The sequence below is a fragment of the Aegilops tauschii genome, chromosome 3 (assembly GCF_002575655.3).
Source record: "Aegilops tauschii subsp. strangulata cultivar AL8/78 chromosome 3, Aet v6.0, whole genome shotgun sequence".
Lineage (NCBI taxonomy): Eukaryota > Viridiplantae > Streptophyta > Magnoliopsida > Poales > Poaceae > Aegilops > Aegilops tauschii.
Genome location: NC_053037.3, coordinates 608,426,066 through 608,440,057, shown reverse-complemented (window position 1 = coordinate 608,440,057; position 13,992 = coordinate 608,426,066). Strand labels below are relative to the sequence as shown.

General features: G+C 48.5%; 1 long non-coding RNA gene across 2 annotated transcripts; it reads right to left on the bottom strand.

Moving 5' to 3' along the window:
• Positions 1 to 7,710: 7,710 nt before the first annotated feature.
• Positions 7,711 to 12,944, bottom strand: LOC123497465 (uncharacterized). Of its 2 annotated transcripts, none has more exons than XR_006671220.2 (5): positions 12,233 to 12,944; positions 9,311 to 9,472; positions 9,071 to 9,221; positions 8,752 to 8,831; positions 7,711 to 8,064 (listed from the first exon to the last, which is right to left on the bottom strand). It is a non-coding gene; the product is annotated as an uncharacterized lncRNA (long non-coding RNA). The 2 variants fall into 2 exon arrangements; XR_006671219.2 differs by having other exon boundaries at positions 11,255 to 12,939.
• Positions 12,945 to 13,992: the final 1,048 nt, after the last annotated feature.

Sequence of the window (13,992 nt, the reverse complement as noted above, 5' to 3'; positions counted from 1 at the left end):
AACTATTCCTCTGCGTCAAGCCGCCATCCATAGTTTACATCACACCGCCAAAGTCAACCATTGGACATAGAGAGATGAACCCTCCCGAAGATCCCTCGGCGACCGCCGCCATCGTGGAGCCGCAGGAGGTCGCTGCAACAGTCTACAGACACCCCACTCGACCCCGAATCTAGATCACCACCACCCTTGCACCAAATCCAACAAGGACCAGGATCTGTCCCGCCGGAGCACGGCCGCATCCAAGGTCCTCGAAGATCAGCAGGGCTAACAACCAAAAACCCGATCGAGAGCACAACATACTCCGGCACCAACCCGCCCGTGCCAGGGAGGCCACGCGTAGGAGCTATGGCCAGACTAGGACGCCCCGCGCCCTGCCCACCTCGAACGCCGCAGGGCACGGCCTCCTCCAAGCGCCGCCGGACGGCTGACCGTCTCGACGACGGATCCTGGTGGGACCCAGATCCATAGCCCTGTCATCTCCGTGCAGATCGCCGTTGTGCATCGTCGACCGGCGCCGCCACCTGAACCGGGGAATCCCGCCCCGGCTGCCGGACGTGACAAGAGACTCGCGCCGCCCCAGCCTTGCTCTTCCGCCGTCACCGCCCTCTACCCCCCAGCACCTTCGGTGTTGGGGCCTGCCGCGGCCGCGGACGAGGCCGGCGGCAGCGGTGGCGAAGATCTGATCCGTGGAGATTTTTGGCGGCGCTAGGTTTTGCCCCGGTGTCGCCTTGGGGAGCGACACGGGAGCGGGCTCTTACACATGTGTCATGTCGTAAAACAATTGACATACCACCCTCAATACAGATACAGGAAACTACACGCAGAACCAAGACAAATCTTTCGCTAAGAGTGTTCGATCGAGCGAACCTATATCCCTCTCTCAAACGTTTGTTACAACGGGCTTTCAGTGTGACCCAACCTGGTCTCAAAGTAGGTAAACTGAAGGGAAGCCGGCTTAGATGTGGCCAAGTATTAACGCGGATCAGAATTGTTGAGAGCGCGACAAGTTTTACCATATTCTTCCTAAATCTAGGCCATTTTCAGGCATGCCTCGCTTCTTGGCCAAAGTGTGGGAAGATGTCTCGCTGCATAGCCAAAACTAGAGGGTCGTGCGTGCTGTGCCGCGCCGAGAATATGTACGACTGACATGCCATAAATACAAAAGACTGGCATGTGCTGTCAAACAGGTTGTCTCTCGATTGAGTCATTATGCGTGTATGAAGTTAGGCCATACGGCATAGAGCTTATTGTACCATCTTTGATCCATACTGCACAAGAGCGTCAGCCACTTTATTACATACCCATGGGCAGTAGGAAACAGAAAACACATTGAAATGCAGAAAAGCTAGGGCTCTAATATCCCTGAACAGAACTCCACTCCGGCCTAAATGGTGGTGTGTATTGATTGCCTGAATCACCAGCTGGGCGTCTGACTCAAGTATAACGTTGCCGATGCCCTATGCGCATGCAGTGCATCCTGTGTGTGAGCTAGGTGACCTGCAGACTATGTTGCGGTCATTAGAAAGAAGCCAAGCCCTGCATAAATAGAACTAATGGTATCACTAAGCGATATATCTCATTTCGCCAAAACAATATATAGAAATTACACGGTGGTTCAGTGTAAAATTCCGTCTTGTTAGTTTTAGCAATAAATAACTATGTAGTTGCATCAGTTTTGCCTACAAATATGAACTGAATGGATAAGACCAAGAACAAATATTATAACTGCATGATGTAATTTTTATATGATAATCAACAAAACATATTTTGTCTATTCTTCAAATTTTTATGTTATAATTAAGTGGAGTACTATTTATATGAGATTGTTCCTAAAAAAGAGAAGGAGAATGGCAAAAATGATGTTTCGGAGCACAACCTGTAGTAGAGAATCAATTTTACCATCGCTTACCTATATAGCAAGGCAATATGGCCTCAGGAAGTTGAGCATTTCGTACCATTCGCATAATGTTGATCCCTGGAGCGACCACATTCCAATGTATAAGATACGTTGGTAAGTAAGGCAAGGAAACAGCCTTACAGGATTCAGCATGAAAAACAAATGTATGGTGCCCTGCAGAGGAATTGGCCATTGATTGTTTACCTTCAAACATATTACATGTCACCCCAATACTAAGGAAAACCACCCTGCTGGACATGTCTATACATCATTTAGCATTGAAGCCCTCTGCGCGATTATTCCATATGGCAACCACTGTTGTGTCTGTAGCATATAAACCAAGAGGCTGATAATAATAAGGCAAATATAAAAACTCGTATAGGCATCCATGAACAAATATCCTGTAAATCCGGTGTCAATGGCAGCAGAAAAGGAGGCAGGGGCATCGGGTGCCTTGGTTCTCAGGGCGTTCACATCGCCTATGTGATTTAGCTATGCCAATGCCTATATAATGGGAAATGCGTCAATCTGTCCCCTATACTGACATTGAACAATTTAATCGATTGTGTAAATCCCAAATCCCCTTTTTAATGGACATTGTAATTCACTATGAGACTAATATTGCAAACCATGAGGACTAAAATACCATGAAATGTTAAAAGGCAATCCTACCCAGGAAGAACAACTGTTAACATTTTTGTGCTCGAACAAAGAAAAATAAACTAAATATACATCACTTTGGCCTTCAGGCTGCTCAGCTGAAATGGTAGGAAGAAGCTAATTAATTTGCGAAAAACAAAGAAAGAAATGAAGGAGAGAAAAGGGAACTCACTCAAGCATTACAGAAGCACCACGCCATTGCAAGCACTGCCAAAATTCAATTACCATACTTCCTAGTACTTCAACCAAACCCGTGGTGGCATTTTTTAGCAATCAGGTCATAGCATGAATTAAAGCAATAGTTAGCTGAATCCAAAAAAGTAACCATGGAAGAAACCCAACCTGAATAAGCATGGAAGAACCTTCTTTTGCTGCATTTTGTCGTGCGACCAAACTGTATTTGGGCGTTGCGCCGCACCGTCCTGTTTAGGCGTTGCTATCTTTGTGTTTTACACTTTTACTCTATTCGTTGACTGAACCTTATTGTAAAACCTACTTCATTATAGGGCCAGGCAATAGCCTGACATCTAAAAAGGAAATTGAATCGAAACACCTCCCCCTCCCCTCCCCTCCCACGTCGCCCCCGCATGGCGGCTGGGTGGAAACCCTAGCCCGCCGCCGCCAGGGTCCCCCCGCTCTCCTTCCCTCCTCCCCCGCAGCCGCCACCGGGCTCAGCCGGGCAAAGCCCACCCGGCGGCGGCGGCGGCGGGGCAACTTGGATTCCTCAGTGGCAGGGGCCGGCGCGGCGCTGCCCTTCCGGCTTGGACGTGTGGCTGGCGACGGGCGACGCCGCATGACGGCGCGCTGCTGCGGCGGCGGGCGTCGCTGGGCATCTGGCGGCGCGGTGGCTGGCGGTGGTGGTGTCTGGGCTTCGGCCAGATCCATCGGGCCTCTTCCATTGAGGTGCGGGCCGAGTGAGGCATGGATCCATCCTCTCGGATGGTAGTGGTGGTGCGCGCGGGCCCGGGTGGTGTGGCCGGCTGCTGCAGGGGCTGTCTCCAATCCGCCAGGCCTGGTGATGGCATGGGACTGATTTGGTGGTGCGTGTCTGGCGGCTCCGACGCTTGGAGTGCGCCGGGCGGCGCGGGTTGGGCAGCTGCAGGGCGTGGCCGTTGCTCCGGCCGTGGGCGGTAGCGTGGGGAGGTCTGGCGTATGTGATGGCCTCCCGGTGTCGTGGCGGCTACACGGTGGCTCGGCGGATTTGCCTGCGGCGGCGGCCGGCTTCTCCGGCGTCCGCTCGTCTGCGATTGGATCATTTCGACCTTCGCCCCATCGCCTTGTTGCCCGGGCGCCACTTCCATCGAAGGGCTGGCCCTCTCCCAGCTGCGGTCCATCGCTCGTCTCGCGTCCAGTGCAGTAGGACCGAGCTCGTCTCGCGCATGGTGCAGCAGGACCGACCTCGTCCCCCTCACGGTGCTGCCAGACCGAGCTCGTCTCGCGCTCGGGGCTGCAGGACGGGGCGATGGATGCCAGTGTTGGTCGGCCTATTGGGTCTCGACGCTGGGGTCGCCCAGGGGTACAAAAGGTGGGACCTTTCTGCTCATCTCTTTTGTTGGGGTTGCGGCGGGTCTCGGGTGAGGTGGTGTCAATGTCTTGGATGCCGAGGCGGCGGCCCTGGTGATGGTAGCGCGGTGCTCTTGGGCAGAGACTGTGGCTTGGTGCTGCCCGGTGGCCATGGCCGTGTGGGTCGCGTGGTAGCCGGAGTGTGTCGTTCGGTGGCGGTGAGTGTTGGCCGGGGTGAAAACCTGTTCTATCTTCGGACGGATCGGCGGCGGCGAAGCTCGTTTCCCTTCTTGAAGGTGTCGTCACGGATCTCATTGCCCGTCATGCGGCTCCAGGGAAAACTCTGATCCTTGGATCGGGCGGTAGCGGTGCTCCGGTGTCGTATCCTTCCTGAAGGCGCCGTCTTGGAGTCCACGGTTCGTCGTATGCGGCTTCATCTCTTCGTGGTAGTGCTAGGGGGTGATGCTGCGCTCACGCCGATGTATCTTGTCTTGGGTGTGTGGGGTGGTGACGTGCGTTTGTACCGGGTGATATTAAGCTTTGCTTTATATATAAAGCGCGGCGGAAGCCTTTTTCGGTAACAATGAAGGACAAAAAAATTAAGAGAAAAGGGATGGGTCAGAGATACCTTCCCCCTCTATTGAGCTCCCGAGTGGTCGGCGATCCGACAATTGGCATTTTGCTGCTGAGTTTGTCCATTCCAGAGAAGTAGGGCCTCTTGAAGTCCTGAATCTTCATTGCTTGCGACAGGCCTTGAGGAGTTAACGTTAACTGCTCCTCCTCGGTCTAGGTGTCCGGAGGATAGCGAGTTGCTGCGTACAGGTGGCAAAGAACCAACAGACCACGCCTCTGCTCCGGTGTCAAGGAGAAGAAGTAGCAGACGGAGACGACCAAGGAGGATAGCGCCACCTCCGGGCGCCACTACATGAAATCAAAATGGCCCCAACCACCTTGTCGTGGACGCGACACCATGCTCCACTGGACTGCCATTGTCGTCTGGACGGATGCGGGAGGTTTAAGGATCTGCCTTAGGGATGCCCTAATATTGCATCCGTTGCTATGAAATTCCAAGTATAAATTACTATAATTTGTCGAGAATCAAAGTATAATGTATGAGAATGATACCACTTTACATTTTCACAATGGGGGTGGTTTTATCTCACTGCTTCATGCCTTTCGTGGCTTCGGTGAAAATATTTGTCGGTGAAAAATATAATGATTGTGTGGCGATCCCAATCGATACCAAATTTGTTAGACTGTGTGAAAATTGCACGATAGTAGAAGATTTTAAACATTTGTAAAAATGAGCCATCCGCTCGATGTTGTCTCAAGAAAAAGAAATCAAAACTTGAGAAACCAACATGGGGAGATCAGCCAGTGGTGGGGATGCATGGATGTCTGTAACAAATAATGTGTATACAATTATCGTGCAATTTTTACAGTGGGAGTAACATAGGTAGTAACATCACACATATTTAGATAGAATAGATGATGTGGCAAGCAATAAATGAAGAAAGAGAGGCATGTGGTAACATAGCTAGTTACTACTAGTATGAGTAACATCACACATATCAATGCAAGATGAGTCTATAGGTTAATAAATGAACTGTTGTATGTTACCACACTATAGAGGTAACATAGAGTAGTAACATGAAGTAGTAACATGCACATGTTACTACTCTATGTTACTGCCCATTGTGGCTAGTCTTAGCGACCCATACATATGTGAAATAATCAGCCAATAGCAAAACTGACTCGATCCGACCTACTAAAAGTAATCAAGCAAGTCTCCTCTTCTACTACTAGTAAATAGAACTCCTTCACCGAGGAAGGACGCACAGCCATGTAGGTAAGCCTAAGAGCAAGGAGCGTCTCAAGCGCTATGTACAATTGGATCGTATATCATTTTGTGGCGGCATCGATAATTTCCCTGTTGGTAGCATGTCGTTATAGCAAGGTTGGTAAATGAACGAATTCTCGACACAGCAAGCTTGTTGCGTGTGGTCTTTATCGAGCTCCTCTGCGTCTCCTAGATACTGCATCCTCGACGTGTCGAGATAGTACACTACCACCGCTCCGCTAAGAACGAGGATGAGGACATTCTTGTGTGGATGGAATCCCATGATACTGCAGTAGGAACCCCGTTCTACCAACTCATGGTGGTCGGCGCCTCCAACCATGTCGATGAAGTTATCCTCATCCGAGTTCCAGGAATGCTCAGAGTAATACGGTGTGGCCCAGTCCTCCTGCGCATCATTGTCGGTCAAGCTGACTGGTCCACCGCTGCTTCCAACAATCCTCCATGTCACCTTCGGCTGTAATTTAAGTGTGCGAATCATATGGACATGCAGGTTGACGCTGGCGTCATGTGATAATGTCCAACCTAGTTGTCCATCGGTCAGTTCAGATAGCATCCATACACGAAGCTGTGAATTCTTAGTCGCCACATAATGTACCCCTCTCTCATAGCTTGCTAAGACCGAATTTTTGGGCAGCGACCACCAGCTTTTTGGACCGCAGGGTTCCCCTGGAAGCTGGACCATGTCATAAGTTCTCTTCGAGGGGCGTAGGATCACGAGGACGCTATTTTGGCAATGCATGTAGACAGACCCACGCCAGTAATTAGATGAATGAAATAGACCTCTGTAGCTCTCAGGCGTTCTACCAACCATGTCGTAGAGGTGCCGCGGCGCACAAAGTCCAGGCGTGAACTCTTGGTCCTCCCACTGCCCTGTGCATGACGAGTACATTAACATTGAGAACACTTTTTTCATGGGTTCCTCGAACTCCTCTGCTTGTGCTCCCTCGAGCGGCGGAACCTCACCTTGCGTTCTAGTGGCTGATAATGGCTCCTTGAGCAAGCCACCCTTCGGAAAGGGGAACACATGGTAGTGGAACGACACGGCAGGGTCGAAAGCCAGGGATATGCCATACCAGCAATATGGCGTCGATGGCCGCGGCAGACGAGTATACCATGCTGTCGCCGGGTTGAGCACGTAATAGTAGCCGTCCCACTCCTTGAGGAGGAGGAGGCCATTGCAGGACTGGTATACTATCGCCTGGTGCAGGTAGACGGGCCCCCGGAAGCCAGGCGCGCCGCGCGTGGCTGGTGGCGCTAAGAATGATGTATTGGAGCGGCACCCGGTCTTGTTGACGAAGAGGCCAGGGAAGGCACGCGTGGGGGGAAGTAGCGCAGCGCTCAAGGGAGAGCCAGTGGTCGTTGTTGACGATGTCACGCCACGCACGGCACACGCACTGGGACACGGAAACGTCGCGCCCCGGCAGGCGGCGGAGGATGTCGAGGAGCACGTCGTAGGGCATGCGCATGCCGTCGCTGGCTGCGTCCATCGTCGTGTGGATCGGTGGCATGCAGATTCAATTCTGCTCATGTGAGGCCCAAATTCACTTCCTCTTCCAGGGTCACAAATGTTTTTTCATCACGAATTTTTGCATGTTGGTAAATGTTCAACAATGTTTATCACAAGAACTATTTTAATGTTTTTCCTTTTTTTTTAAAAAAATTACTGTTCATCACAGATGCATAATCACCTGAGAGCTGAAGAACAGCACTTCCATGGAACAAACATAGTCATAGGCTGCAACAAAAGGAATATACTCCTACTTCGGATGATGTCAACCGACATGATCCATCAATCAGATGATCCATTAAAGAAAATATGAACGCCCAAAAATATTTCCATTACCAGTGAGAAAAATATACTATGTAGCAATGATTTGGCAACGTCATAAGCACAACTCGTAAACCGTCTCACTTGGTTGTACCAGATGGTCAATCAACAAGGACATATTTCCAGCTTAACAACAGACCCAAAGAGTCAAGATAACACAGACTGAGCGATAACAGCCAGCATTACACAGATGCCTTGAACAAGATCATCTCGAGCGAACATGCATTGATCTTAGTTGTCATCAGTGGATGTAAGGGTAGGAATCATAACGAGCGGACGAATATATGGTGTGTAATGACCTCTCCCAGCTGAAGACTGCACAAACATGAGAACGGACTATAAGTTTGGTTCTGAGATGCCCTGACATAAATATAGACAGGAAGGTCAGACTGTTCAGTTAGCATTTTTTTTCAAGTAGAAGAAATAACATGGATGCAAATTCATCGTCTGTTGTTTTGCTTTGCTATTGCAAGGGATCGAGTTTTAACAAGAGGTTAAGCCATAAGTTTTGATTAACCATCAGAGTAAATAGACTTCTAAGGGCAACATATGAACATAGATATGTGAGCAAAATGACTACGGGTTAAGATAAAGTAATAACAAAAATACACACCAACAGGAGATTCTTGGCAATATGAAACCAGCAAGTGGAGTACAAGAGCGAAGATAAACTGGGTTTCAAGATGGCAAAATACTGTCTTCATCAACAATTAATAAGTAAAAGAGAAAAAAAAATCAAACCCGCCCAGGTTTTCGCATGGAAGAGTACAGCGTAACTACTTTAGGTGAACTTTAACAGGCATTCTGAAATCGGTCCGCTTGCAGTTCAATAGCTAAAGTACGTTAAATTCCCGATACAGATTTGTAAAGGGGGTGATACAATCTAATTGATGTGTAAATCTACATAAGACATCTTATAGGTGCTGCTTTCATTTCATTATAAGAACAAGTAGGAAGACTGCAGAAATAAAAAAAAAATAAGTATCACAACAGTAAACTCACGGCAATCTTTTGATCGTGTGCGCTTGAAGGTAATCTGTTCAGGGCGTATGCCGCATGTACTCCCTTCGTTTCTTTTTAGTCTGCATATAAGATTTGGTCAAAGTCAAACTTTACAAAATTTGACCAACTTTGTTGGAATAAATATCAACATCTACAATACTAAAACTGTATGGTATGAAAATTAATTTCACAATGCATCTAACAATATTGATTTCATATTGTGAATCTTGATATCTTTTTCTCTAAACTTTGACTAAGTTGATAAAGTTTTACTTTGACCAAATCTTATATGCAGACTAAAAAGAAACGGAGGGAGTACTTAAGATCTTTGAAATTTCCCAAGCCCTCTCATTGATCTCTTTATTCCGTTTGCGAGGACGTTCAATGATATCTGTCTTAAGGTGAGCACATGTAAATGATTCTGTCAGATCATGGTTTCCTTCGGCCCGTACAGCATTGAAGTGGTGCCGCTACAGGATACAAAATATTTTACTGAGATCAATAGAATATACATGATACATTCAATAATACAGTGGCATTACATATGCAGAACAAATACCTTATCCCTATGAAGCTGAAGTGTCAGCTTCTCAAGAATAGGCGAGTGCTGGAGAATGCAAACTAATGCACGTAGGTCAATAGCTGCACACCACTCGTTGAGTAACAGAGTTTTAAATTTGCCAAATATGGGGCAGCATGCTAAATCCCTTCTGTAGATAAACTGGACATATTGCATAAACAAGAAAAGTCACAAATTTCGTTTTCAAGTTGAGGTTATATGATGAAATAACTGAAGTTAATAGGAACTTTGGTGAGATATTTTAGCTTCAGAAATAATTAGGGAAAGGGAAAAGTACATCTAGTGCCCTGAGTCATTTCGAATTTGTCCAAGCAAGCCCATACATTATTAATTCTAGCAATCGAAAGACCCACTTATACATAAACAAATAGTTTGAAGGCAGAAATCAACAAAATGATAGAACAAGGGCATTATTGAACAAAGTATAATAGTTTAGTGGCTCGAAGTGCTAGTTCAACTTAGAATAAAGTAAAGAGAATTGTCCATACATCATTATGTATGTTTCAGTCCCTCTGCATCTAAAGTTGGACATATATTATAGATCATACAGGCTCAAGCTGTCAAGTCACAAATTGTCGGGGATATCGTGCGACATATGCCAGGGGGTGGCTTATCATGGTTGGGGACAAGAGTACGTCGCCGGGCTCTAGAAGCAGGAGTGAGCGAGACCGCATGCGCCTGCGAATCTTATCCAGATTCGGGGCTCTCCTAGGAGATAACACCCCTAGTCCTGCTTTGCGGGGTCTCCGCATGATCACTATCTCAACAAGGTGGCTACAAGCTTGTTCCTTGAGCTGTTTAGCTAGAGGAGGAGGAAGAACAAGGCTAGCCCTACTTCACTCTCTCTATGTGGGTGTGTGGTGACTAAGGTGCTGAACCCTTTGCATGGGGTGACCTGGGGGGTTTATATAGGCCTACCCCCTAGGGGTACAATGGTAATCCGGCCGGGTGTAAGACCCGGCCGTCAATGTCTCTGGTCGCCGGCTTCTCCGTCGGCTGCTGGGGCCCGCCGCCTGCCGTGCTCTCGGCCGACAGGTCGGGCCCGCCGCATGTAGGTCGTGTCGGCTGCTCTGCATTGTAGCCTTGCCCTTGATGACGGAGGCTTTGTCGGGGGGGGGGGGGGGGGGGGGAGCGTGGCTACTGTCCCGCCGCCTGGCGGGCGCTCACTGTAGCCACACCCCGTCTTATCTGGTTAATGGCGCACAGACTCCAACGGAGGGGGAGGGCCGCCTGCTAGGAGTCGGGCCACCCCCGAGCCGCTTGCTAAGGGTCCGCCGCCTTCTGGTAGCTCACGGACAGGTAGGGCCCGCCGCCTGCGGGCCGTACCGACCGCCCGTCGTGGGAGCATGGCTCCCCTTGTCATGGATGATGTCATGGGCTACGTGGCAACAGTGCAGCGCCGGGCGAGGGGTGTCCGCCTGGTACGCCGCACTGTGGCCACGATCCACCCCGGATTCGGGGGTGGCAGGCTGCACTGTAGCCACGCCCCGTCTCATCGTGGTAATGAGGTGCTAACTTCGAGGGGATGAAGGGCCGCCTGCTAGGAGTAGGCCCCCCTCGTGGCCGCCTTCTGGGGTTCCGCCACCTTCTAGCAGCCGGCCCAAGAAGGCGGTCGTTCGTCTGTCTTGAAATACCATGGGGAGCTGATGAGGCTACCCGTGCTCATTTACTCCGACACAAACACATTAACATGAATAGCACAATGTTGAATTTCTAAATTGCGGGTCAAAAGATCCAATATTATTAACCACATAGTAAGAATAATACATCATAACCACCACTAAAGCATGGTGCTGAGAATAAGAAACTTGGTTAAGTAAGTGTTTATGCACATCTATGAAATTGGTAGTGATACTGTAAGAGAACCAATTGCTAGCAAACAAAGATAAGAGTTGAGATGGATGGTGGTAACTGTATGCTTACCACTTTAGAACCAGCTATCAACTCCAGATGGATAGCATCTGACAAGCCATTGAGAAGCACACACTGGTACTCACCAGCAGGATAACCATGACAACCTTCACAGATTTGATTACCACAATTCTGTACCCCGGGATCGGTAACACCACAAGTGTCACCACAACTGTCAGTAAGCCTAAGGAATGCTTTCAAGCACAGGAGCAGCCAAAGTGAAATCACTAAGGTACAGTGAAACAAGACTTGGTGCGTAGATCCTAGTGCGGGAAGCACCACAACCAGCAAAGGTACAATCGGTGGCGCGCAGCCGCTTTAGCGATTCGGAGAAGATCCTGTGCACTTGAACATTGCAACAAACCATGTCTAGATCCACCAACAACGGACAGCTTGCGAAATCAAGGTGCAGTTGGGAGTCGACAAGAGCAGAGCATAGCTCTAAGTCAACACAGTAAAGATTTAGGATCGTCAGGTGCTCGGATGCGAGAGACACAGTGAGCTTTAAGCCATGGATATCTCTGTCAACGACGACATCGAGCATCCCAACTTTGCATATCAGAGCGTACTGTATCCACAAATTGGCCTATGAGTACGGGTCAACCTCATGGGCGTCACTGTAGGCCCAGATCTCGCACTTTTCGAGAGGTAGGTGACCGCGGAGGAGGAGCAGATGGTTCACGAACTTGTTGAAACGCTTGGGGTGGGAACTCTTGAAAACCCTTGAATGGACGAGGCGCAGGCTGGGCAGTTTCCTCCAGAGGCCTCGTCCGCCGGCAAGCGGGACAGCACGCGCAGCCGGACGTCAAGGGACAGTGCGCTGATGCGATCATCACCGCCCGCCACAGCCGTCTCCGACATTCCGTCGAACAGTCAGCGGGCGTGAGTGTGGGGATGGATGTTGAGGAGATGAAGAGTGAGATGAGACAACCAGAGGCGTACGAGAGGGGGAAACCGGTCGACTTGAGGAGTGTCACGGAATCACCTCACCTCGGAATCAACGACAGTCAGGAGATCTGGCCGCCGGCAGTGGCAGCCCGCACCGGGAGATGCACGGGGACGACGGAGGGAGCAAGGCGACTCCGCCACTCACTCACGGACTCACCCGCGGCGGCTGAAGGTGTCGCTGTCGAGCAGGATGCGGCGGCGGAGAGGCGCCGGCGCCGGCGCCGGTGGAGAGCTTCTCGAGCGGGCTGTTCTGCTGTTGGCCAACCTCATGTCCGTCATTTTCCCCTTCCTCTACCTGACAAGGACCCTGGAGCCAAAATATAAAAGAAAAAATAAAGCCCAGTTTAGCCCAATTTTAGTGTGACTAAAAAACCCACTTCTGGCTGTGACTAATAAAGCCAGATTTTGCCATGCTATGATTCTTTTTCTTTTTTGCAATGGTCCAAAATCAAAACTGTTTGTGATACATAGAGAATGAAAAGCAGTATATTACCAAAAAAATCCCAAATGGAAAAAGGATCCTTTTTAATGCAAATGGCACAAAAAAGAAAACAATCAAGGCAATTTGCATCTGAACATGGTGACAAGAAATGTAGATTGAAAATATATGAATTTTTTTACCATGTTTCGTAGAAGTAAATGTGCCGTAGTGTACGGAAGTAAAAATTCCAATGAACAATAGAAAAAGGCAAAAAAAATTGCAATCGATGTAAAGTGTTTTTGACATGGCAAAATAGATGTAAAGTTGCCATGCTACATAAATGTACATTTGTCATGAGCGATGGAGGTAAAAATTATTGTGTATGTGAAAATAAAGTAATTTTTTCATGGCAAAAGTAGAGTAATTTTTTCATCGAAATAAATTAAAAATTGCCATGGCTACGCAAGTATATTAGCCGTGCTACATACTAAAATTTGTCATGTTCTAGAAAATGCAAACTGCTCAAGCGGAGCATGTTGGGCAGAGGTCCTGAGGTCATGGCGGATGTAGAGGTTGCTAGTTTTGCACATGTATTGTGTGACCGTTGTCAGATCCGCACTGTGTCATGGACGACCCCCGATAGTCTAGGTGGTGGTCCATGGTGGGAAGACGTCTTACCCATCCGCTAGCGCCTTTCGCCCTGGCGAGGACTATGGGCTGGCGTGACTTTGGAAGATCCACCTTCAAGATGATGACTGGAACACGGCTTCATCTCCAGTGTGAAAACTCTTGTCCTTGATTGACCGGTTCCGCTCGGCAGCGTTAAATTTGCGTTAACATTGTTACCTTCTTGATGACATTGTATCCTTGCTAATATGTTAACCTTCAACGGTTAGTTTCGGCAACCAGGATGAATATCCTTGTTTTGATCATCTTTGGCCCAACGTGATGACGACGACACAAGGTCGGTTATTCCTTCTTGCTGGCACTCCGCGGAAAATTTACACTTAGTCGGAGGTGTATCTCATCTTCTATATCTAAACACTTAGTCGGTTATTTCTCTCAGCATGCAAGCATGCCACATCATCGCACAAACATGCATGAGAAAAGGCCCACCCCCGCTACCATAGTCTCTCAACATGCAAGCATGCCACTTTATCATGACATGGATGGAAAAAGACCCATCTCAATATGCAAACATACATGAGAATTTTCATTCTATTATGGTATATATATTTAAAAAATATTTAACAACGTAATCAAACATAATAAATTATATGTATTTTTAGTTTTAGCATTTTATGTTATTACTTCAAATATTCATGTTTCATACATGAATCACATTGAAATATGTTGTAAAATATTCCCGCAACGACGTGCG